At 38.3% G+C, this 23,923-nt stretch overlaps 1 long non-coding RNA gene across 9 annotated transcripts in view; it reads right to left on the bottom strand.

Annotated features, from left to right (window-relative positions):
• Positions 1-23,923, bottom strand: part of LOC147599956 (uncharacterized) — a 502,172-nt gene that overhangs the window by 467,013 nt on the left and 11,236 nt on the right. For 8 of the 9 annotated variants that reach the window (XR_015259213.1, XR_015259210.1, XR_015259212.1 and 5 more), the window contains one exon: positions 304-377. This is a non-coding gene — a long non-coding RNA (uncharacterized LOC147599956). Of the gene's footprint in view, positions 1-303; positions 378-22,598; positions 22,766-23,923 lie in introns of those variants that run through there. The other variant, XR_015259215.1, reaches the window with a different exon arrangement.

Genomic DNA, 23,923 nt, shown 5'->3' with positions numbered 1-23,923 from the left:
CAGACAGATTCATCTTTGATTTAACTCCACTGTAATCAATGGAACTGCAGCAAGGATGAACCTAGAGCAATATGGTTTTGACAGTTTTTTATGCAATAGCTATCCAGAATGAAGAAGATGAAACAGGGGTGGGTTTTTTTGCTTATAATCTATGAAATTATTTCCCCGGCCCCAAATCCCTACATCAAGGAAATTAATTAGTGCATGAAAATAGATAAAGGAGGTAGCTGCGTGCCAAATACCAACTGCTGACCACAGGCTCTCTACCCATAAACCCAAAGCCAAAATATTTCTCTGACTTACCTGTGATCCAGAAATAACTCCCTAATGGTGTAAGTACAGCTGGATAATTGCATTTCTCCTCAATATCACTTGCACTGTATAAAAACAATAAAGTACATTAGTACTTTAGGAGTATTAGTATCACATATAAATAACTGCTGAATTTAGAAAATTATTTTCTTTGGTGATCTATAGAAGACCTAGGAAGAATAATGACTGTTGGTCTGATCATTGCATTAGACAAGATCCATATTTCAGTAAACTTTTAGAACCCCTGGTTGCATTATGTGCCTTTATTACATGACTGCTCCTATCCATGGCTTCCTCTCTTACCTGTCTCCACTGGGACTTCTTGTGGAAAGAATAAATTGTTTATCAAAATACTCTGTAAATTAATGTAGGACCAAAGGACTCTGGCAACATGCACTGTACATGGAACTAATGAGGAACTAGGGATCATTGTACCGATCTGACAGACCTTGATTTTTTTGGCACCTTGTTTTTTGGCACCTAATCCTCTTCATTTGACTCTCTCTTTCTAGTTTTTCATTGCTTCTTTTCAGCTGACAGCTTATTGCTTATTCATTTATTCATGGGTCTTAGTTTTTTGGTTTTGAGGACTCTATTCCATGGGAAGTTCAGAGGAATTGCACTTTGTTATTCCACACAGCCACTTCTCTATATTAAAGCCATTAAATGATACAGACAACTTCTGTATGGGCATGAAGTTTTACCCTTATTGTGTCACAGTTTTGACTCTTACATTACTTTCTCCCCCACAAACAAAGTTCTAGCTTCTTTTTCACAGTAGACATATAGTGCTATTTTAGGTAACTGCTAATGGCTAACCACCTATATTTGAGGGAAGCAGAACAGACTTCCTGCTGGCTTCTATGACATGCTCACAATCAGCCAGAGTTTGCAGATGATCTGGCTGAAATATTTGAGTAGTACAGTGCTTTTTACTTTGAGGCCCTTGGAGACCCTGGGTCCCTGGTAATTAAGAGAAGTCTATTGTGAAGAAACAAGTCCATGCATTGAAAACATTTAATTGCTACGGTAGAGTTATCCCCAGCTGGCTGAGTAGCTTTGGGACTATAGATAGGTTCTCTAGGCAAAGACAGCAAAGCAGACAAATTTCAAAAAGGAAAACTAATTTCAAAGCAAGACTCACTTCAGATCAAATAGCCTTAGCAAAACATCCTTTGTGTACCTTGGCTTACATACATAAAAACAGGAGGTAAGAATCAAACAAGACAAATGTCTAGCATTGCACCTAAACTGGTGGGATTACTGATCTTTGTTTCCATTTGCTGCTCTGTAGCAAATCACTAGGAACACAGCAAAACAGTGCCTATCAGTACCATTATACTAAACAAAGGTTCTAGAATCAGGTCTGAAGGACATACAAACTTTTTTCCTTTCTGCAAACATATATATTTCCTTCTTCCCCACCAATCAAAAAAGATATACAGATATATTTTTATAAAGATATTTTAAAAAGATATTTGCTACCAATACATTTTGATTACTGCAGCTATTTGAAAGCATAATCAGAATTACTTTGGCAATATGCAGTCCTATCATAATACAAACAACCAAGAGAATGACTGTGGTATCATGTATTTTCATAAAAAGCTAGTTCCAAAAAAAAAAAATTAATTAAGTTACGAAGACATAAGCCAATAAAAAGTGAGGAAACCAACTGCTTTCATAATAGACATCCAGCTTTAAAGAGAAAATATTACCTCTGTAAGTCCTTACCTGTATAACTTACAGGAAAATTAAGATTTTACAGTTCAGCTACTAGTACTTTCCAGAACATGAAGCATGGAAGCCTGAGTATTCCCCTTTTTTCAAGCAGTAAAGGTTTCAATTTTTACTCCATTCATGTTTGTTACCACCTTCCCATCATTTACATTTCATTGATTTCAAAACACAGAAAATGGCCCATCAAACTAAAACATTTTATAGATGTTGTAAACTGTATTTCAATCCTTCTAAATTTTCACCACAGAAACTATGGTAATTTTCAAGTAATACAACTTTATGCTTACTTTCTGGAGCTATAGTTCTAAACATTTTGTTCTCTTTAGAGATTCAGTATGATCTGGTAGTAGCATACTCTAGAGCATTCCTCTTAAATGAAGAAAGTAGAGTTAGAGATGGTAACTAAGATTAGTGTGAATTCAAGGGTCTAAGCAAAACAAAAATACAGGATGCCTGTTACTTAAGAAGTCAAATCTCCATTAAACCGCCCCTTTGAATATTACTAGTATTAGTAAGAAATTTTCAGCTCTAGCATTATAAGTCTACTTTTTTTCTAATCTTTCAACAGATTAAAACCAAAGAGCATTTTAAGGAGAGAAACTTGCATCAGGTCTTATATCCAGGAAGAAAACTTGCTGGATTACTGTCAGCCTCATAGAGTAACATAAACAGCTTGCCTTGAAACTTCAATGTAAGTGGTCCATTAATTTTTAGATCTTTCCTCTACTATAGCTTTGAATTTCTCCTTTTTGTCTACCAGAATACCCAAATTGATTTGTAGTTGCAAGAATGTTATTCTCCATGTGTTTCTTATGCCTGCAAAGAATCAGCTTCAAAACCCGTTAGGGCATTCAAACTGAAAAGATACTGTCCATTTAATGAGTCAGTCAAGTCACAGACACACCAGAGGGTTTTATGTTGAAATAATAAATAAAATGAATCCATTCAGTACCCTTTAAAATGCCTCTCAGTTCCGCGGGGTGACTGGCTGCTGCTCAGTGAGTCTCTCTGCTGCTCTGGAGCCCCCTGCCGTAACGTGAACACGAACCTTGCCCGTGCCAAGGCAACAGGAGCAGCAGCCTTTGCCTGGGCCCTTCATCTGGAAGAGCTAGCTAATTAAATCCACAGCTGAGAACAGTGCGCAGCTCTCAGATGGACATAACGTCTTGTAGTCTGAATATTCCCTCTTCATTTTTCCCCAATGCTAGAACCTTACCTCAGTGTCCCACTCAAACAAAATTATGTTCCTAAAGAAAGTTTTATATTCCTTTGGGAAAAAAAAAAAGTATTAAAATGGAGAGTCGGAAAAGAAAACAAAATTTTAAAAAATCATGCAAAATATTCAAGTATGTAAGCATCATAGTAATCAAATGAATATCCAACATAGAATTCGAAATGGCTTCATTGTGAGAATGAATGCAATTAGTTGGTGAGCTGCCACAACAAAGATTAAAAAAACCAGGTACAAGTAAAAGGAATCATCCAAACACAGAATCTGAGCGCTATTCAGTGAAAGCATTTTACCACCTCTAATATGATGAAGCATTCAGCTTGCAAATACATAGTCCAGATTGTGGGGGGAAAAAGTAAGTCACATTTTCAACTCAAGTTAAAATGAACCGTTGGATGGCACTGAAACAGGAGTGAAACAGGAGAATCTGGATTCTGTTTGCAGTGCAGTGTCTGACTTGTTACAAAATCTGAAGGAGTCACTACTTGACTCTGTACCTCAGTACCCTTCATTCTTATTCTCAACTCTGGAAAAGTACAGAGGGTACGGACCAGTTCTCACAGTGGACACATCTATGCCAAAATCAGAAGAGTGACAGAGGGGTGTGAGTGAAAACATTCCCAGATTAGCTTTACTCTCACTGGCCTGCTCAGCTGTCCTAGTGAGATTTCAGTTGCCTCAATAAGCACTCAGGATACCTGGCAGATTTTTGCATCCTGTGCTGTAGTCCATGTTTCCTGTCAAGGTCCCTTGATAAAGTTTCTTTCAGCTATGCCTACCAGTCCTTCAAACCACCACTTAATTACGGTGTGCAATAGGCACTTTGTACAGGTGGCACCCGGATCTCAACTGGATCTCTTATGTACCACCACGTAAAACGAGGTGCTGCTGAAGTACAAGCAACTTTCTTGCACTGATAGTTTGTTACTGAACTCGTCCTGCTTTCTTCAAATTTGGTGGTTAGAAGCACTTCCTGCCATTCCGAGCAAATCATACCCCATCTGCCCAGAGCGTAGATCCCTGCAGTTAGCGTACGAAGCTGTCAGTCTGTCCGCGCTCGCTGCAGAGCGCCAGATAGCACCCGTAACGTGCCAGATAGCAGACGCGGGGCCTCCTTGTGCAAGCACTGCAACAGCCACTGCACAGGTGGTTGGTTAATACCAACAGTATGATGCATATTTCCAGTGCTGAGCGGAACTGCATCTTTCAGGAATCGTATCAGGGTCTGGCAAAAAAATAATACAGCCAGGGAGACTATATTTCAATATGAGTGAGCTAATTATAATTTTGGCTCCTAAAGCATTCTAACAGCCAAAATACAAAGTCCAGCTGGCATGTCCTTCCGCCTGCCTGAAGGAAATAATCCCAATTTATAGCATAATCAAAAATCATGTTTCCATATTTTGGGGGTTTTATAAGTTACTGCCAACACATCAGCCTATGGAAGAGCCTCAGATTGCTTTCCAAGTGATAGAGTGCCAGGAAGAAAAAGTTTCAAAGTATACACATTTTACTGCTTCTACACTGGTTTAAAAAGCACAGAGGACTGCCTTGCTGGAAGTAAGCAAAAAAGAAATACCAATAAAGTAAGGACTTTGTGAATCAGATAGCCCTGTGCAATTAAGGGGCCATTGTTAATTTTCAGATTGTCATAAATCCACTGGAGAATTTTAGACAATAAAAAAACCAATTGTAATAGAATGAAGAAGAGATTGGGCAATCAGTTGAAATGAAATCCAGCCCACAGAAACAAAATGTTGCAAGAAACCAGCCCTGAAATATGCTGGGAGAATAAAAGGCATATGGAACTGAGCAACTGCAGATTATCCACTCGGTGGATGAGGAATGGCCTTACTCAAAGAGTTGTGGCCAATGGCTCGATGTCCAAGTGGAGACCTGTGATAAGTGGCATTCCTGAGGGGTTGGTATGGGGACTGGCCCTGTTTAACATCTTTGCCGGTGACATGGACAGTGGGATAGAGTGCACCCTCAGCAAGTTCACCAACACCACCAAGCTGTGTGGTGTGGTCAACACGCTGGAAGTGAGGGATGCCATCCAGAGGGACCTCGACAGGCTGGAGAGGTAGGCCCGTGCAAACCTCATGAAGTTCAGCCAGGCCAAGTGTAAGATCCTGCACAATCCCAAGCACAAATACAGGCTGGGTGGAGAATGGATTGAAAGCAGCCCTGAGGAGAAGGACTTGTGGGTACTGGTGGACGAGAAGCTCAACATGAGCTGGCAATGTGCACTTGCAGCCCAGAAAGCCAACCACATCCTGGGCTGCATCAACAGGAGTGTGGCCAGCAGGTCAAGTGAGGTCATTCTGCCCCTCTACTCTGCTCTGATGAGACCCCACCTGGAGTACTGTGTCCAGCTCTGGAGCCCCCAACATAAGGAGGACACGGACCTGTTGGACCAAGTCCAGCGGAGGGCCACAAAGATGATCAGAGGGCTGGAGCACCTCTCCTATGAGGATAGCCTGAGAGAGTGGGGGCTGTTCAGCCTGGAGGAGAGGAGGCTCCAGGGAGACCTTATAGCGGCCTTCCAGTACCTAAACGGGGCTTATAAGAAAGACGGGGAAAAACTCTTCAGTAGGGCCTGTTACAACAGGACGAGGGGTAACGGTTTTAAAATAGAGGGAGGTAGATTCAGACTGGACATAAGGAATTTCATTTTTACAATGAAGGTGGTGGAACACTGAAACAGGTTGCCCAGAGAGGTGGTGGACACCCCATCCCTGGAAACATTCAAGGTCAGGTTGGACTGGACTCTGAGCAACCTGATCTGGTTGGAGATGTCCCTGCTCCTTGCAGAGGGGTTGGACTAGATGACCTTTGAAGGTCCCTTCCTATAGAATCCCTATAGAATTCTATGATTCTATATAGTCTTTTAAAGACCAAGGTTATTTGGCATGAAGGCAGAGGGTGTTGCATAGCTCTGCTTTGCTAAGTAGATCGAGTCTTCTGTGTTTCAGTCAATTATACGCTAAAACCAACTGAAGCTACCACAGATGTACAGGGAAGCAGGTGTATGGTTTTCACTCACTATACCTGTAGTAATATGTAAATAAATACCTCTCAGAAAAATACTATAGCACTACTTGCCCTGAAAAAGCATTTTGAGTGGGCACCTGCAAGGGCAGATAAATTTTTGTACATCTCATAACCAAAACACTGCACCACAAATAGCAGTTTGCAGTGATCAAAACAGCATTCATATATCTATTTTTAAGTGATGTTTCTTTAGAGATATAATTATGATTTTGATTACTTATGTACCTATGTAAACTAAATGAGACATATTCTAGGTTTTATTGAAAAAATGCAAGGGATCAATCCTACAAACTTTATTAAAATGAGCAAGTCTTAAACAGTCAACAACAAAGACTTCAGCATGGCTCTCTACGTATGTGAGTTTATGTAGTAACCCTAAATGACTTAAAGCCTAGACATGATATCTTGATTAGTAATCTTGCAAACCAAGGACAGGAAATCACATTTACCCTTTGCCTCATAGTCACCCTGTGGCAAGCTTAGCACCTGGAGAGTTGTAAAGCTTAACATTGGGTCAGGTTCTGAGATTGGAAGTTGAATAGGGTATATGATTCTATGCCTCCTGCCTTCTATGGTACATTATGATTTGAATGCAATTTTCTTCACGACATTCGTCCATTTGTATGCTCAGGTATTCAAATTCCTTCAGTTTAAGTCAATGCTTGTCCAAGACATCCTGTCTAACACCAGAATATAGACAGAGAGGGCTTTGCTAGCTAAGTGCCTGAAGAAACTGCTAGTTTCAGCAATTTCTGCAATTGCAGAAATTCTGTTACATTCTTTCAGTAGTTCAAAAATATGCAAACTTAAAGCATGCTTTGGATGGCAATACAGAATGGAAACCTGCCTCTACACACTGCCTGCTACTTCAGCTTTTGGCCTTTAAAACACCAAACCCTTCAACTGTTTCCTCTGCCTTTCCTCAGTGTGCATTACATAATTACACTCGAAAAGGTGTAATTTGAAGCACCAGTATTTTTTTACTTCCCAGTTCAATATATTTCGCTTACAACAGTGAACCACCTACCAGTCTCCCAGTACTAATACCTAGTTATTTACTAGCAACTACAACCAGAAGCCTGATCTTCCCTCAGGACCTCTGAGGATTTTCTCTCTTATCAGTTAAATACAAGATTCCATACACCTTTATACATTGACTGTCTGGGTATCTCAACTACATGTCCTTTTGAGATAACATTTCCTTGGTAGGGATCAAGTTTGCCGCCAAAGCTGAGGAATAGCGAGCATTCAGGGACAGAAATCATATAGCAAATTTACTGATAAGATTATATAAGCAAGGGCTACCAGCACCACGTAGCAGTGAAAATAGCCTCCTGTATCCAGAGAAAGAAAATACCAGGCCACTGAGTCACATGTTTGGGGGTAGTGGCAAGGACAGGGGAAGACAGAATATTCAAAAAGCCATCACTGTCACCTGGTAGGAAGGGGTCCTCTCTGCTGGGGCTGGGGCAAGTGGAGGCAGTGTCCTTGCCAGCAGCAGCAAGCCAGCAGTGTATCTGGCAGTGAAGACAGCCCACATCATCATCATCAATATGTATTAACAGCATAATCAGCAGATTGAGGGAAGGGAGTAGAGACTCATCACTTGTTAGACCACATCTATAATATTGTATATCAGTTTGGGATCTCTAGCATTAGAAAGACACTGGTAAACTGGTGAGGTTCCAGCATGGTCAAAGACAGAATACATAGAGAGAGATAGATATACTCTGTCTATTATATCTATATGTAAATATAGATATATAAAAGAATTCCATGGAGGGTAACTAACTGCACAGAAACCGCCATAGGCACTTCTTGACTCACAAGTGGCTGTAGGCTAGAAAAACATACAGGTGATACACTTGATGTGTATTTTCATATTTTTCTCTAGATGGGGTTTTGGTTTTTTTTTTTTTGCTATGGTTAGAAATAGGATACTGGGATAGACAGTTCTTTAATATGACATATAAATGTTTATAAAGATTAATTTCAACTGTTTCAGAAACATGCTAAGTTTACAACCTCAAATATCCACACAGCATAATTGAAAAGAACCCAAATTTAGAGGGGTTTCAATTAGCTCCTGTTTTCCATAAGGAAAGTATGAGGCTCAGGAGACTGGAAGACAAGATGAGCCATAAGAGAATCAATCTGCAGACATGGTCCACGAAAGTCTGAGAACTACCAAATCACTAAGTACTCAAAATTGTGTGCAAAATATGAATAAAATATTGATTTCATTAAAAATGTTAAGGACTACTTAATTCAACAACATTTTATATGTTTGCATATTTATTTCCAAATTTGCATATCTGTTTGCATATATCTTGTAAAGCTGAACGTTAATTATACTTTAAAATCATGTATAAATTGTAACCAAGAATGTTGTATGAATTTTTGAAATAAGAGACGCACTCAAGTACCATTAATTATAAACTGCCATTTAAAGCACACTGAAGCAGACCTCATATTGAAAAAATATTGAGCCCTTGACAAATAAAACGGCAGCAAGAGTTATTAACTGGTCTAGCTGATGAAATGGCGTCTCTTACAAGCATGGCGCAGAGGTTTTTTTCTCTTTCTCCCCCCAGAGCATGGCTTGCTTTCTCTCCGAAGAGATACATGACAATTTGCTGGCCAAGATAAATACTGCTATATACCACAATTACGATAAACAGATTTATAATTTCTGTTTAGGGCAATTCTCTTTTTGAGGTTTTCTCTAAATAAAAATGACAGTCAGTAATAGGTAACAACAGAAAAAGAAACTTATGAGTTACTATAATGGACTAGTGTCAGATGAGGTAAGTTGAAGTTATTTTATCACATGGTAATAAGATTTGTGAAATTATTCTGAGGAATTTAAAAAGTATATTCACAAGGTCACAAGCTGCTTCCAAAAAACATAGACTTGCTAAGTATACAAGATCTGATGATCTCAGTATCACGTAAAGTAACAATTAGAGACAGTCAAATTTCTAATAGCTTTAGAAAACATCCAAGGTCAGGTATCCCAATAATCACTAAGAGCCAGGAGATTCCTAAAAAAAAAGTTCCTTAAGAATATTTCAAAAGTATTCTTTGCTCCATTAATCTTAAGAAGATGTGCAGAAGATCCATTAATATTGAAAGAGCAAAATTCAAACCTAGAGCTTGGATAGAGAAAGCTTGGCAAGTTCGTTAGTGCAAATCAGCGTTGCTGCCCTTAACAGTTACCTGTCTCTGCGAAAGATTATCCCCTTACGTGAGGACAGCAGAAAGGTCAAAGTCCACACCCCTCTAGTCACAACAAACTTGACATCTTAATTTACATGAACAATGAAGCTGAGATTGGATTAATCCATCAGATTGGACAGTATATAAGCAGAGATACAAACTCACGTATCTTGTTCTGCTAGCTTTGCCTCAGGTAACTTCAGTGCAAGGAGCAGAATGACAGTCAGGAGCAGTAAATTTAGTAAAACTAGTAAATTTTTAAAAATAATTAAAAAAAAACTAAAAAGTACAAACGGACAAAGTGAACTTCTGTCAACACGGCTCTGAGTTTTTAGTGAATATTAATGAACCTGTTTAGATCCTGAGGTCAGCTATATGTATATGTGCGTGTGCAAAGTAAAGCAAGACAGTAAAGTGTAGAGCTTAGAGAACTTAGGCAAAAAACTTCCACCATGGTTAAAAATGTAACGACTCAGTTACCACCCATGTGATTCTTTTCCTCCAATGCCCATGTCCTTCACCTACAACCATGGAACATTTATTTTGAAAATAGGGAAAAGGAAAAGGGTGTTTCTGCTTCTTGAAATTAAGACATTCCTACTGACAGGAGAGAAGAGAGGAACCTGACAGGACCCTGTAAATTTCATGTCTGTGATTTTCCATTCCAGTGAGGATCTATAGAGAATGAATTACCACAGCACCAGACAAGCAACAGATAGTTTTTCCTCCTGATAGATTAACCTCTAATGGCAACAAAATGTCACGGTTGAGGCACTAATGAGTATTAGATAACCCATCTGTTTGTAATAGGACCATTCTGTAGTTCCTGTAATAGAAGGACAGCATATTGATATTTTGTAACAGAAGGGTCTAGAACTAGATTTTCTAACTCAGTGCTATGCACCCCTCAAACTCTCGTATGACTTCAGGTATCTAAGTATAGAATCCATTTCTTTCGCTGAGCTTTCATGATTATAGTTATCTATTTAAGTAAATATGGAAGTAATATGGCAGAATGGTTTAAAAACATTGCAAGACATATTAAACCAATACAGCTCAAACTTTTATTTCCTCTATTCCTTTATTATGGTTTGCTACTTTGACACAAAACAGGAATTGTATCAAATCGGGACTCCGTAACTACTGAGTAGATGGTAGTGGCATTAGACAATAACGGTTCAGAAATGTTAATACAGCAATTCACAGTTTGTGTCATCTTTGTTTAATTTTAGTGTAGGTAAGTAAGTCTTTCAGGTCTGATAATAATCATTGTAGTTTGACATATCCAAGACTTGCAAGACTAACAGAGGTAAGCTAACTAAAATATTTTTCTTGATTTTTCAAGACTAATTATTTTTACAATGAGGGTGATGAAGCACTGGAACAGGTTGCCCAGAGAGGTCACAGATGCCCTACCTGGAAACAATCAAGGCCAGGTTGGACGGGGCTCTGAGCAACCTGATCTGGTTGGAGAAGTCCCTGCTCTTTGGAGGGGGGTTGGACTGGATGACCTTTAAAGGTCCCTTCCAACCCTAACCATTCTATGATTCTATGAATTATCCTCTCAAGTGTTTTAGCAGCAAGTAAATTTTTTAACTGGAAGTAGTATACCTGCAGCCATCACTTCTTCATTTATGCAAAAAGTACAAAAAACAGTGCAGTTGTTGGTGATTTCCATATGCAGCATGCCTGAGATGACTGCTTTGAACTATGAAGCAAAAAGTGGAAGACCTCATCAATATACTAACTCCTTACTATTTAGCAGTCTAATTTTCAGTGTGATTCCCAATCAGTAAAAGAAATGGAGACAGAGCAGAGAGAAATGTAATTTTCTCCTTTTTCAAATTAGAATAAAAAATAATTAATATGGAAAAAAAAAAAAACTTTGAGAAAGTGGAGGGAGTTTTTTTTAGGATGATTGCTGTGCCTTGTCATTCTAGTCTTATCAACAGACCATATTCTGATCACATTTCATGGAAAACTGTACAAAAATAAGTTTCTAATTTTACAGCACATTTTGGTCTCATTGATATTAGTAAAAGAAGGTCTGTACTTATTTAAACCATTAAAATGTTAGGTAGCCATGGTTGGAAATGAGCTACCTGTGCTAATTGTCTCTGCAATGAGTGTCTCCTAGCCTTGGTTGCTCTAAAGGTGCAAAAAAATGCCAAGGGTCTTAAAAGATAGCCCATCAACTTCTGGACTAGTTTGCTGGCTGCAGTAGTAGCCCTGAAAAAAAGAGCTCTCTGGCACAGTTTTCTGCATTGCTTCCATTCTACAAGGAGGTCTCTGAACATAACAGTGATCCACAAAGGAAAAGACAGGGGTTGTGCTCTTTTGCTTCTTTCATATATTTTACAGAATGCCAAGATGATGTTGTTTTACAAGATACTTAAAAGCTTCTTTTTTGCTTTTTGAAATTCAATGGAGACCAGGTTTTGTTCAGTGCTAATCTGAGGGGATGGAAGTGCTGAACCTTTGTCAGTTTTTTTCCCCACAACTATTGTTGCTTAGCATTTGAGGCATACTGAATATACTTTTGTTATGCTTGTTATAAACTTGAAGACAGCATTTTATATAGTGTATTATCAATTACTCCTGCTCAGCTCTATGAATTCTGCCTGGAGAAATATAAGGATATAATATATAGACGGTCTGTGGTGACAGTGCAGACAGTGCACAGAAAGCACTAAAACAACAGCACCTCATTCGATAATGTGATGAAGCATAGTCTCTAATCTTCAGTGGCTTGACTGTTGCAATTACCGAGCCAATCTAAGTGTGATAATACTACTTCATCCTTGAACATCCTGTTCTGTAATGTGTAAGCAGTGATGTCAGCGTTGCAAAGGAAAGGCTGTGTGACCATTTTAATGATCCTATCACCTACTTTCTAGCTGTTACTTTTTCAATGGTGGTAGGAACGACCCCGTCCAAAACTCAGTACCAATCACCTGATATGCTTAACTTTGTATGGCTTTGTTTTTTTTTAAACTAACCACATATTTCATTCTAACATGAAAGTAAAATGAGGCTTATTGAGAGAGTGAGAATATGGGCAACAGGAACCATTCACAAGTTGGATACGATGAAACTTTTGCTGAACGTATACAGGATTGGCAGGCTCTGAGAAAATCCTGTGGACGGATCTACGCTGAGCAGTCTGGTCAAGGAAGGGGCAGAATCAATGCCATTGTGTGTATATAATAGAACCAAGTCTTAACTAAATGGAAAGAGGTTTTCCCTCTTTTCTTTCCCAACATTGAAATGGCCAGTTTGAGGAAGATAAAACCAGTGCTACTGCTTAATCAAAGATCAGTCACTTGTACTAACAGAAAAGTACTTCTTGGTTTGAGAAGTGCCTATGCAACATATGACACCAGAGAAAGCAAAGAGCTGAATGACACTTGCTTTTTTAGGATCGCTTAATTTGGCTCTGAAATATAAATGCCTTTATGGCTTTGTCATCTAGTTCTGAGATGAGTTTTGCAAGCTAGCTGTACACACAGCCTCATATTTCCAAATGTTGTACCAACCTAATTAAAAGGAACAGAAAATGAAGACTGCTTCCTTAATGCAAGATACTTTTCTAAAAGGATCAGTATGTGAACATAAGCGTATCCATAGATATACAGAAATCCAGACGTGTCCATCTTTAGAGTAAGTATTTCGTCTACTCGGAAGTCTGGAAGATATAATTCCTGGGAGAAGGTGGTTCAGTGCTGACAGAAGTGCTAATATAAGCACTAATATAAGTGCTGAGTTAAAACCAACAAACAAGGAACTCTGGATGTGCAATTTCCCCCAGCTGTATATTCGAATCCTTAGAAACCTTTGTCTCAGCCATGTTCTGAAAACTGTTTCAGCTAGGGGGCGTTCAGCTAACACTTTTTACATGGCTGCACTGCTGACATTCACCTGTTCACAGCAGACGTGAAAGAAGCCTCCTGATGAGAGCTGTTAGAGAGAAAAAAAAAACCCTAATATTCTGTGCTGATTTTAAATTTCTCCATTACTCTGTATTCAAGGGCCTCAAACTTCTCAGAGAAGTTGTAGCAACACAAGCAAAGAAGCATTAGTATCTCATACAGAAATGTGTCTGCATTCGTTCATGCTACAGCCATACCATAAGCACTCTAATACAGCGATATTGCCGAAGTTCTCCTACTGTGAATGTGACAGTGATGTGCATTACACCGATACAACAAAGCCATCATCCACAGAACAGATTACAGCAGTAACAATTTTGCCAGTGTAACTTCACGTACACAAAACTTCTACTGGCATAAACCATGCTAACCCAGCTTTCCTACTTGAAATAAGTGACAGCAGTAGCATTACTATAACCATAATATTTACCAATGCAACTATTTTAATCCAAGATATTACATTAGGGGTATTTACAAGGGCAAAAGATTCATATTAGTTAAAGCTTGGCTTCGCTGACCGTATCTCACACGTGGCTCTGGGGCACAAGCACCTCTGCCTTGCTGCTGACGTTTCCTGCGTAGAAGGAAGTCAGAGGCAGTTTCATCATCTGTCCACCCACCAGGATCTGCAAGTACGGAACATTTATTCCTGCCTCTTCAGTGTAGGCAAGATGAGTGCATCAGCACCTTTTAACCGGCTGGAATACGGGACTTAAAGTGTTGGGCCCTTTCTAAGCATGTATAACCTGGACAGCCAACAAACAAGACAAATCTAGGTCTATAAGCATGGGTCAGATAACAGTAGCTAGGCACTGAGGTAAGGCTAGTTAAACACTGAAATTTTCCTACAGAAACTGTAAACCCTTCAATACTGATAATTCTCTGTCTGGCATATCATAGGCTTAGCTGTTGGGGCAGCGGATCTGGTTAAGAGAATGCTGTGACAGGCCTTCAGTCCATATTATAAGAGGGGTTTTTTTGCTCCCACCTCTCCCTCTGCAGAGGAAGAACATAAGAAAATACACATTGCATCAGGTGACTCATTATATTATTAGATGCCTTGTATTAAATTTGATATATGAGAATTTCCATAATTTCATGGGTGCCACCTTAAGAAACAAAATACACTGAACTTTCATTGTGCTGTAGGAAGCAACGCTGAACAGCACATCAGCAGCTATGGTATTACATATGGACTTTTGCTTCCTCCTGGGAGTTGTTTTCCTTAGAAACAAAGCTGATTCCTTTTTTCCACTTTGCTAATAGCCCTGTTCCTGCAGAGTCTGTACTATGGTAGGAACTATTGTGCACCCTTCCATCTCCCTCCCACCCCTGCATATCCACACACTTCCTCTTTTCTAGAACAAAAGTCTTTTACAATTATTTAGGGAATTTCACAATATTATATTCCATATCCCTATATAGTGATTAAAATTATGAAATAATTCATTCCAAAATATACTTCCAATAGAGAAAGTATAATTGTTACCAAGGAGCTATGTCCCTATCAACTTTGTATTTAATCTTAAAACAGTCTTGAGAGAAAAGCTTTTGGGGAAGATAAGCTCCCATATCCAGTCCTAATTGCACTACTTGGGGTGAAAACAATTTTATTTCAGAGGATTACTTATGCAAGGATTCCAGGATCAAAACTCACTATAAATTCTGGTTACATTCAGATATTCCCAGTTACTGTCTTATGGAACTACCATTTGGGATTTAGCTCACAGTCTGCAAGCAGTACTGACAGAAAATCAAGACAGAGCAGGTTACTACAGCATAGCTATCAGACTCCTTGAAAATACACTCTATAACCTTTAGAAAAACAAGCTTCCAATAAACACAAGAAGCAGGTTCCAGTCCATGATCAAGAATTCTCTTATCTCTTAACCCTGGTTCACAGGCTAATGAGACTACTTTGAGAAAACTGTCTTTAAATGTCTCCCCTTTATCCTTTCCAGAATTCTGCAGGCTGTATGGCTCATTACATGTTTCTCATAATATGGACTAGCCCCTGCCATAACCTGTCTCCTTGCTGCCTGAGTGCAGGAACTCCTCACATCAAATGAAAGGGCCAGAAACACAGGACATTTCAAGGAAGACGAGGAGGTGGCAAACCTCGCTGACGCTACAGGGAGCAACTGTTATACTTTAGGGGAAGTATTTCGTTTACTCGGAAGTCTGGAAGATATAATTCCTGGGAGAAGGTGGTTCAGTGCTGACAGAAGTGCTAATATAAACCGTGTATAAGACTACTGTTGTAATTTTAAAATTAAGAGATATATGTCCAATCTTTCATCCTTTCTCCCCTTCCAAAGTCAGTCAGTATTTTATTGTTTTTAAAGCTTTGCATTGACACAGTGCCGACCAAAGGCAAACACTACAAAATACAAGCACCGACCCAGCATGTCACTTTACACAACAGAAACAGAATGGAGAAGTGCTACTATGCCATGCAAAACATTTCCAGGCCTAATTAAAACAGGAAAAATAAGACCATTTTAAACTGAATGAATTCCCCTTATCCTAGAAAAAGGAATGGGTTCGTATCCAGGCATTGGAAGAAAAACAGTGCCACACAGTATTACATGGGAAAAAAAAAAAGCCATACTAAAATCCGCAGCATTCTGTAAGTGAAGACTGAATGAAGAATTGCAAGCACCCAAACACTGAAAATACTGTCTTTTGTTACAATCCATAAGAAAATAGAGAAACTGGAGACAGAATTTTTTTTTAACAACTTATGAACTATTAACTTGATTTAAAACATCTAGCCACACAGACAGAACAGGAGTGGAGTACTTGAGGGAGTTGTGGGGCACTGTACTACAAAACACGGAGCCGCAAACTGATCTGGGATTAGCACAAGGCAGTGGAACAACCCTTGATAATCAAGCCTCAGAATAGAATCAGACTAAGACCAGAGCTCTTTGTGCCTGTAGCAATCTTATTAGGCAAAGCACCACCACTCCTCCCACTTTGAAATAAATAAATAAGCATTTATTTTTATTGATTATGCCTTTCATTTTGAAGGACAAGTTTCCGAACAGCATGGTGGAGCTTAATCAGTGCTCACTGTAAGTTCAGCTTCCAGTGAATTCAACAAAAGGATTTTCCGTTTACATGAATGGAGCTGTAGCAGGCCCCGCTGGCCCAAGCTTACAGGGAGTACATCCCTGTAAACGTCGTCAAGTTAAAAACAATGGCACTGCTCACACAAGTGATTATACTTTTGTGCAAGTAACGCTCATAGGAAGGAAGGTGTTCAGGATACAGCCCTACTCATAGCTTTTGTGGCACAAAATCACCTCAGAAAAAAAAGAATAAGGCTGCATATACTGAAGTTTAAGAAAAGACAAAAATATACTTTGCTATATAACAGACAAAACTAGTGTGTCTTTGGATAATTCCTTATCACACAAACCCCAAAATATCACGGAAAAAAATCAGTCAACAGTTTCAATCATATATCCAGCATGAAAATAAGTGTTATTCATTTCATAACAATTTGTGATGGTTCTGAAACAATAAAGAAAACATGTAAATTACACCAATACAATAAAGTCTTGATTATGCAACTGCTTTGCTTATTTCACTGCAGCAATATGCTAGCAAATAGAGACTGAATAGGAACACAATTTAGCAATCTTATACTGCAAAAGAATATTCACTTGTGTAACTGGTTCAGCTACTTAAATAACTTTAGTAAATCATTATCATTAGGAGACTTTATTTAATGAATTTTCACAATCTACATAACAGTGATCCTGACACCAGTTTCATCGTGTTCGTGCCCCACTCCTTCTACTCACCTACATGAAATCTAAATTTAAGAGAAGGTTTCTTTTCCCTGATTCCTTCTCAGAGCCATTGATATTCCCACACCACTGTGGGTGAGAATCTACATTTAAAATTTGATTCATTAATGCTGCTTGAAACATCATTAACTCATCCTTCATGCCCTATGAGCTGCATCAGAAGGGGTCACAGAGTACTGGTGCTGGCCAGCAGCCAGTGACAGCATGGCAAGCAGCCAGCCATTCTGCGAGGACCTGGAGGGGGTTCCTGAGAGAATTTGAGAGTTCTGCCATATTTCCACCTCTATTGCAGCCCAAGATCTCCTGCAGAGCTTGCATGTACAGCCTATGGCTACAAAAGGCTATGCTCCTCTTGCTGTATTTTTATGTTGTTGACTAACAGTTATTTGTTCATTGAATGTTTTCATAAAGTAACCAAATCAGTAGTAAGATTTTTACAGTTTCATGCAGCTTAAGTGCGTGAACTTCTTTTGGCGAAATCACGTCCACACATGACTTTGCAGAACTGATAATTTCAGGTAATTCCTGCTTTCCTTGCAAGCTGAGAAAAACAAATACAGGAGTTAACGATACTATCTTGTCCAAGTTCCCCTTTTAGGAGGAAAATAATCTTCTTTGTTACAGTTTCCTGTACTTCAGCATTCTTACCAATGAATTACCAGATTTGGTCCTGAAGAATTCCGTAGCAAGATTTGGAAAATTTGTACGTACATTATGAAATGAAACGAAATTACACATGGCTTCCAAGAAAATAAATTAATCAGAGCTTGTATACAAAGAGAAATAGGCAGTATGGGTTATGGAGGAAAAAAAAAGTGCACTTCGGCACAGTACAACAGAAGTAGGCAATACCACCAATACATCATTCTCTCATGCATATTTATAAAGATCCATATGTAAAAGTTCCCACCCACAAATGCACAACACACAAAAATGCATAGTCCATTGGGAAATGGAATTTATATAATCTGACAGAAAAACTTTACTGCAGCATACTAGAAAATAGATTGAAAATTATTGCCCCACTTTGAACATTTCCTGAAATGCACTCTAATATCAGTACAAAGCTGACAGCATCAATCAGGAATCTTCAGAGATGCTTCATTTGATTTTTCAGAGAGATGAGAAAGCAACAAAGTGACTGGACCAAGCAATTCCAGATACTTACAGCACATTAATCAATTTGAAATGAACTCCTTTTGTCTGCAGCTGTAATGGTCTAGAAGACATTTCCTAAACAAATAGATAATATTTTCTTTTCTATTACAACTGATCAAACTCTGAGACTTATATATGATTTAAAAAAAAAAAAAAAAAACCACCAAACAATAGTAGGTTTGTTTTTTTTTTTTATTAAAGAGCATGCTTACAAATGTGAAATCATGGTTACAGAACTTCAAATAAAGCTTATTTTTAAAATTCTATCTGACCTTGGATTTGACAAAACTGTATACGGGTCAAGATTATGAAAGGACTTCCATTACATGAAGTTATCTAAGTATTTTCAGACTGGTTTTCAGGATGAAATACTAGCTGAAGTTTGTATTTACTTCATGCACAATGACTTTAACCTTGCTATTTGCACAGCAGATGTCTTCTTCACAAGACTACAGAAGCTATTGACTATAAATCTTGATAAGATAAGCTGTTCATTCCGTGCTTGTCAGAGCACTCTAAAAAGTCACATAAAAGAAAACAATTACTGAACTGAGGCAAATACTAAATGCTGATCCTAGAGTTCTTATGGGGACTTCAATAGGACTGTCCAAGTAAAACCAGCAGAATTTGAAGCATTGTAAGAAAGTCATTATACAGAAGTTGATTCACTTGTGAAATTTAATTATTATGAATGCCAAAGCTGCAGTTATGGTTTATTCTAATTGGCACCATTTCTGAAATGTCAATAGTTAAAAAAAAAAAAAAGATGAAATGAGCATAGTAATTCAGCTACATCCTTTATCCTTGCATTTACCCATTCAGCCGTCAGTGACACAACACGTGTCTAAAGTAGGGGTGAAACAGTTCCTATTCCCCATCCTGCAGGGGAAGAGAGTGGCCAAGACTGCCAACTCAGTAGTTTAAATTAACAAAAGCCTCCACTGAGTGCTTTCCACTATCTCTGGAATCAGTTTTGGAAAGCAGGTTCCATCTCAGTAAGAGATGACTAGGGAAAAGATAGATGGAACCTGCTTTCCAAAACTGAAGTTTGTTCCACTTACAAAAATGACACCAAATCAACACAAGAAGGACTGAGGGCTCAGACCTCCTGTTAAGAAAAGAAAGGTATGAAAAATACACAAGATGTATTGTGAAGGCATGCGTGTCTTCAAAATAATGGTTAAAAAAATCTAGATGAGGTGGACTACCTCACAGAGATGGGAATCATAGAATCATTACAGTTGGAAAAGACCTCCAAGATCATCAAGTCCAACCATCAACCCAATACCACTACTAAACAATGTCCTGAAGTGCCACGTTTACACATTTTTTTAACACCTCCAGTTGCCTTTCTGCAAGATAGGAATTCCCTAATGCTAAGCATCAAAAGATGCACTGTGATTGAAACTCTTTTTTATAGGATTCCATGCTTTGGCTTACAATATTCTACAGCCTTTAGACATCTGGGAATCTCAGAACAAACAGAAAAGTTATCTGCAACCCTACCTTAAAAGAAGACTTAATGGATAAATTAACCAAGTAATTGGGCAATCACACAAGAATGCCATATGATAGTACCACCTTTAAAGCATATATACATAGGGATAGGCCCCTAAAACTAACACTAGAATTACTATACATATGCTGCTCAGATAATCTGAATTTACTCAATTCATACAGGGGATTCTGCACTGGCAAGACCACGGTCACCATTTGTGTGCTGCAGTTCAGTCTCCTTTGCCTGCATGCTTTTGTCAAAGCCTTCTGAAAAGCAGAATATCACACTTTCTGAATTAAAAGAAACAGAAATTACAGAAGTATGCCATCTCTACTACATTCCCTTTGACACTTAATTAGCTATCCAATCAAAGAATGACACCAAGCAAGATGATATGACTGATTGAACTGATCCACTTGGATTGTTATTTATCACATTGGTCTCCAAGTGACCACAGAGACTTAACACAAGTAGTGAAGAGAGCCACTCTTCAGTTTCCTCAAATCAAAGTTTAACAGATCTGCTGGTGATTTTCCTAGCTCCCCCTCTCAGCCTTCCCAAATTTATTTTCAGCAAACTAATTCCCATTAATTTTTGCCAAGTCTTCAAGTTTTTTCTAAATTAGAAAAGCTTAACATATCTGTTTTCAAAGACCTCAGAGTCCACAATTTTCTATATCCTCATATAAGTGGTAGACTCTACTGTCTGAGCACCATGATCCAAGGGTTCTTTCATAATTGCTGCACACAGTAAAGCAACTGTTTTGAGGCTATTTCAAAGTCACTTCTTGTACGGAAGAGAAGAAAATAATCACAAGATCAGGTATGTAACCTTCTGAGGATGGGAAGTTACATGGTGACAATGATGTCAGTGAGCTGCAGAATTAAGTTTGTAACTGGAAAGCATTCCTAATAGACCTAAAACTAGCAGACTGAATAAATGTGACGGTGCACATTAAATTCATGATGCAAACCTATTTGCAGGAGAATATACAAAAAAGCAAGTGATTACCATATTAGAGCAAATAAACATGACATAAAATTATCTTTAAAGGAAACAAATTTGAAATTAAGTTAAACATGATCTATCCATCCCTCATGGCAAAGCATCATATCAGCCTTTGGAAAAAATCTTATTGCTAGAAAGCCACAGGCGTTGTTTCTATTTCTTAGTAAGTTAGGTGCATTTCCTTTAGCCTTGTTGGACTGCTATACTGCCTCCTGGTACATTTTTGTAATGTATCACAAATCTTTTACCTGTTAACAGATATAAGACCACATGATCCAGGTGCATCAGCCTTCTAGACTCCTAAATCATTAAAATACAGTAATTCCCAGCTTTTAACTTTGATTTGCACAGGGCATACTGATACATATACAACTGTATCTGTATATGTTTCTCTGCCTCCGTTTCCACAAAGGTTTTTCTGGGCCTTTAATCAGAGTTTAAATCCTCTCTCTTGCATGTTGTGGGAACCATAGATAGACTTTTTCCAGAAAAGTGTTATTAAATAGGACCTATGTGCTTCAGAAGCACATCCTTTCTTTCTGTTGGAGCTTCATCTGACAAGGTTGATGACAAACCTTTCTTTTTTTAAGCACTATCTTCTCCCCCTCTCTAGCACACACACATCCTTGTTACCACACAAACAGTAAATTCTTCTCATGCAAGTTGATCGGTAACTTGTTCCAGAGATTTGGATATCTCCTACAGCATATTCACTTCACTGACTTAATTCAGATGTTAATGCTTCCAGATAATACTTCTCCAAACCAGACACACTTCCATGATCTTCATACTTAGTGCATACTTAGCTCACAAATTTCCTCCTTGAAAGAGTTTCCACAGAAAAAAAAAAAAAGCAAATTCAGACTTCAGGTAACAAGCAGCAGAAGTGTCAAGGAAGAAATAATAAAAAAAGAAAAAAAACAAACCATTGTTGCATTTCCCATGAAACTAATTCCCTCATGCATACTAGTATTCGAACACACCTCTGCAGTCCACAAGGAGCCATCCAAAACATTCATTTCTACACTCTAACACACGAATCTAATGCTAAACCTGGAAAGTAGACTGAAATATGCTACTTCTAGTGGATGTCTGCCTCCATTGCCATCCCTTGTTCTTTTCTATTTCAAATCAGCTTGCATATTGTAACTCTCCTCCTACTCATGGGAGGGGAGGGAAAAGTTAAAGCACATATTTCTACTCTGGGAGAATAACAGGACAAAATTCATCTTAGGGAACCAAAGGAGTGGGGGAAAAAAAAAGAAAAAAAAAAAAAAAGGAAAGGAAAAAATAGAAGCAATTAGAAAAGATAAGAGTCCTTAAACACCTAAATTTTTTCCTCCTACGCCTGGTTCATATCTCCAGCTGCCAGTCTGTCAAGTCTGACAATAATTGCTGTGATAGAAATCTGCTAAAGAAAATAGGATGCTGCAAAAAGCCTGTTTAATGAAACAGTGGGAAGCTCATGTTAGCAATAAACACAGGAACTGTGAGAAGTCTTGGCAAAAGCCACATAAAGTGCCACTTTTCTGCTCTGTACTCGAGCAGTCCTTTTTATTGATTATCTTTACGATGGCGCAGAGAAATTCAGGACTTCGACATGTAGATTCATAAGTAAGTTAATGTAATACCATGCAATTCCACCTGTTCCAGAATAAGAGTGTTTTATTCTGATTCAGATGTTCTGCTTCTAAAGCTTTAATGCATAATTTCATGGAAACGCGAATGTAGACATGGAGAGCTTGCTGGACTGGAAATATGCCTTTCAGTGTGGACTTCTGCTTTGGTAAGAGTAGATCTGGAAAGGAGACCAAAATAGTCTGTGATGAAAGAGCCCTGCAGTCACAGGAGAGATGTAATGGAAATTATTTCAGATTAGTTACAATATTGGGACTGAAATTATTCCTGAAGACCACACAGTATCAGAGGTTAAAAAACAAACCAAAACAAAAAAAAAAACCTGAGTGCAACAATTTAGTAGGATGCTTTTTATCTGTCAGTATGGAAATAGGTATAAGACAAGAAGTCACATACTGGTTTTCTTTGTTCACAGTACACACCAGTGAAAAGGACATTGTTTATTTCTGATTAGAGGCGGGTCTGAAAATCAGTAATTTTCATTTAGCTTAGCAGAGGCCAACTATAGAAAGCCCACAGCAGTTGGAATATCATACTCAATAAGAAACATATGCCAAGTTTTTGGAGGGCATTAAAGCTGACTGAACTAGAAAAATGAATCTATGGTAAGAATACACTGGAAACAAAACAAAAAAAAAAGTTTGATTTTTTTTTTTCTTTTGGGGAGATAGCATCTGTGTGATGAAAAAGGGTTGAATTATCAGTATCATTAGATTTTATTACAATCCAAAATGAAAACCTTTAGGAGGTTAACCATGCTGGGAGATTTAGAATCACTTTCTGATTAAGTAGATAGAATTATAGTTATTTGCCCAATTAAGTCACAATCCAGCACTAAGCTTACAAAATAAGCAACTTGATATGGTAAAAAATTTAAAATCCAAAATGCCCCAGGACAGTTTGACAGCATCAAAACTTCATGACCTTGGTCTCATTAAGAAAGTTCATGAGACTAAAACCTTTAGAAATTTGGGAGAAGAGCAAGCTCTTCAAGTCCAGAATAAAGCTAAAAAAACCCCAACCACTCTGCAAGTCATGAACTGTCCTATGGCAGCTGTTTAGAGAAAAGACTCAGATGTCTATGGATCAGAGGACAGGTACTCTCAGTAACTTGCAAAAAGATAAAAAGCCCATCACTTCTGCGTACATCCATAACTTTTTAAAAAAAGATATTTTCTGCTCAGAACCAAGGAAGCATTATAGGAGCAAGGATGAAGAATAAAGAAAAAGTGGTCATTACCAAATATTTATTTACACGGCATGTGGGTAACAGCGGGGTTCCGATTAATACATTTTGAAAAAAAAAAAAAAAAATAGA

The sequence above is a fragment of the Chlamydotis macqueenii genome, chromosome 8 (assembly GCF_036417535.1).
Source record: "Chlamydotis macqueenii isolate bChlMac1 chromosome 8, bChlMac1.mat, whole genome shotgun sequence".
Lineage (NCBI taxonomy): Eukaryota > Metazoa > Chordata > Aves > Otidiformes > Otididae > Chlamydotis > Chlamydotis macqueenii.
Note: the sequence above shows the minus strand (reverse complement) of the source record. Positions and strands in the feature narration are given on the sequence as shown.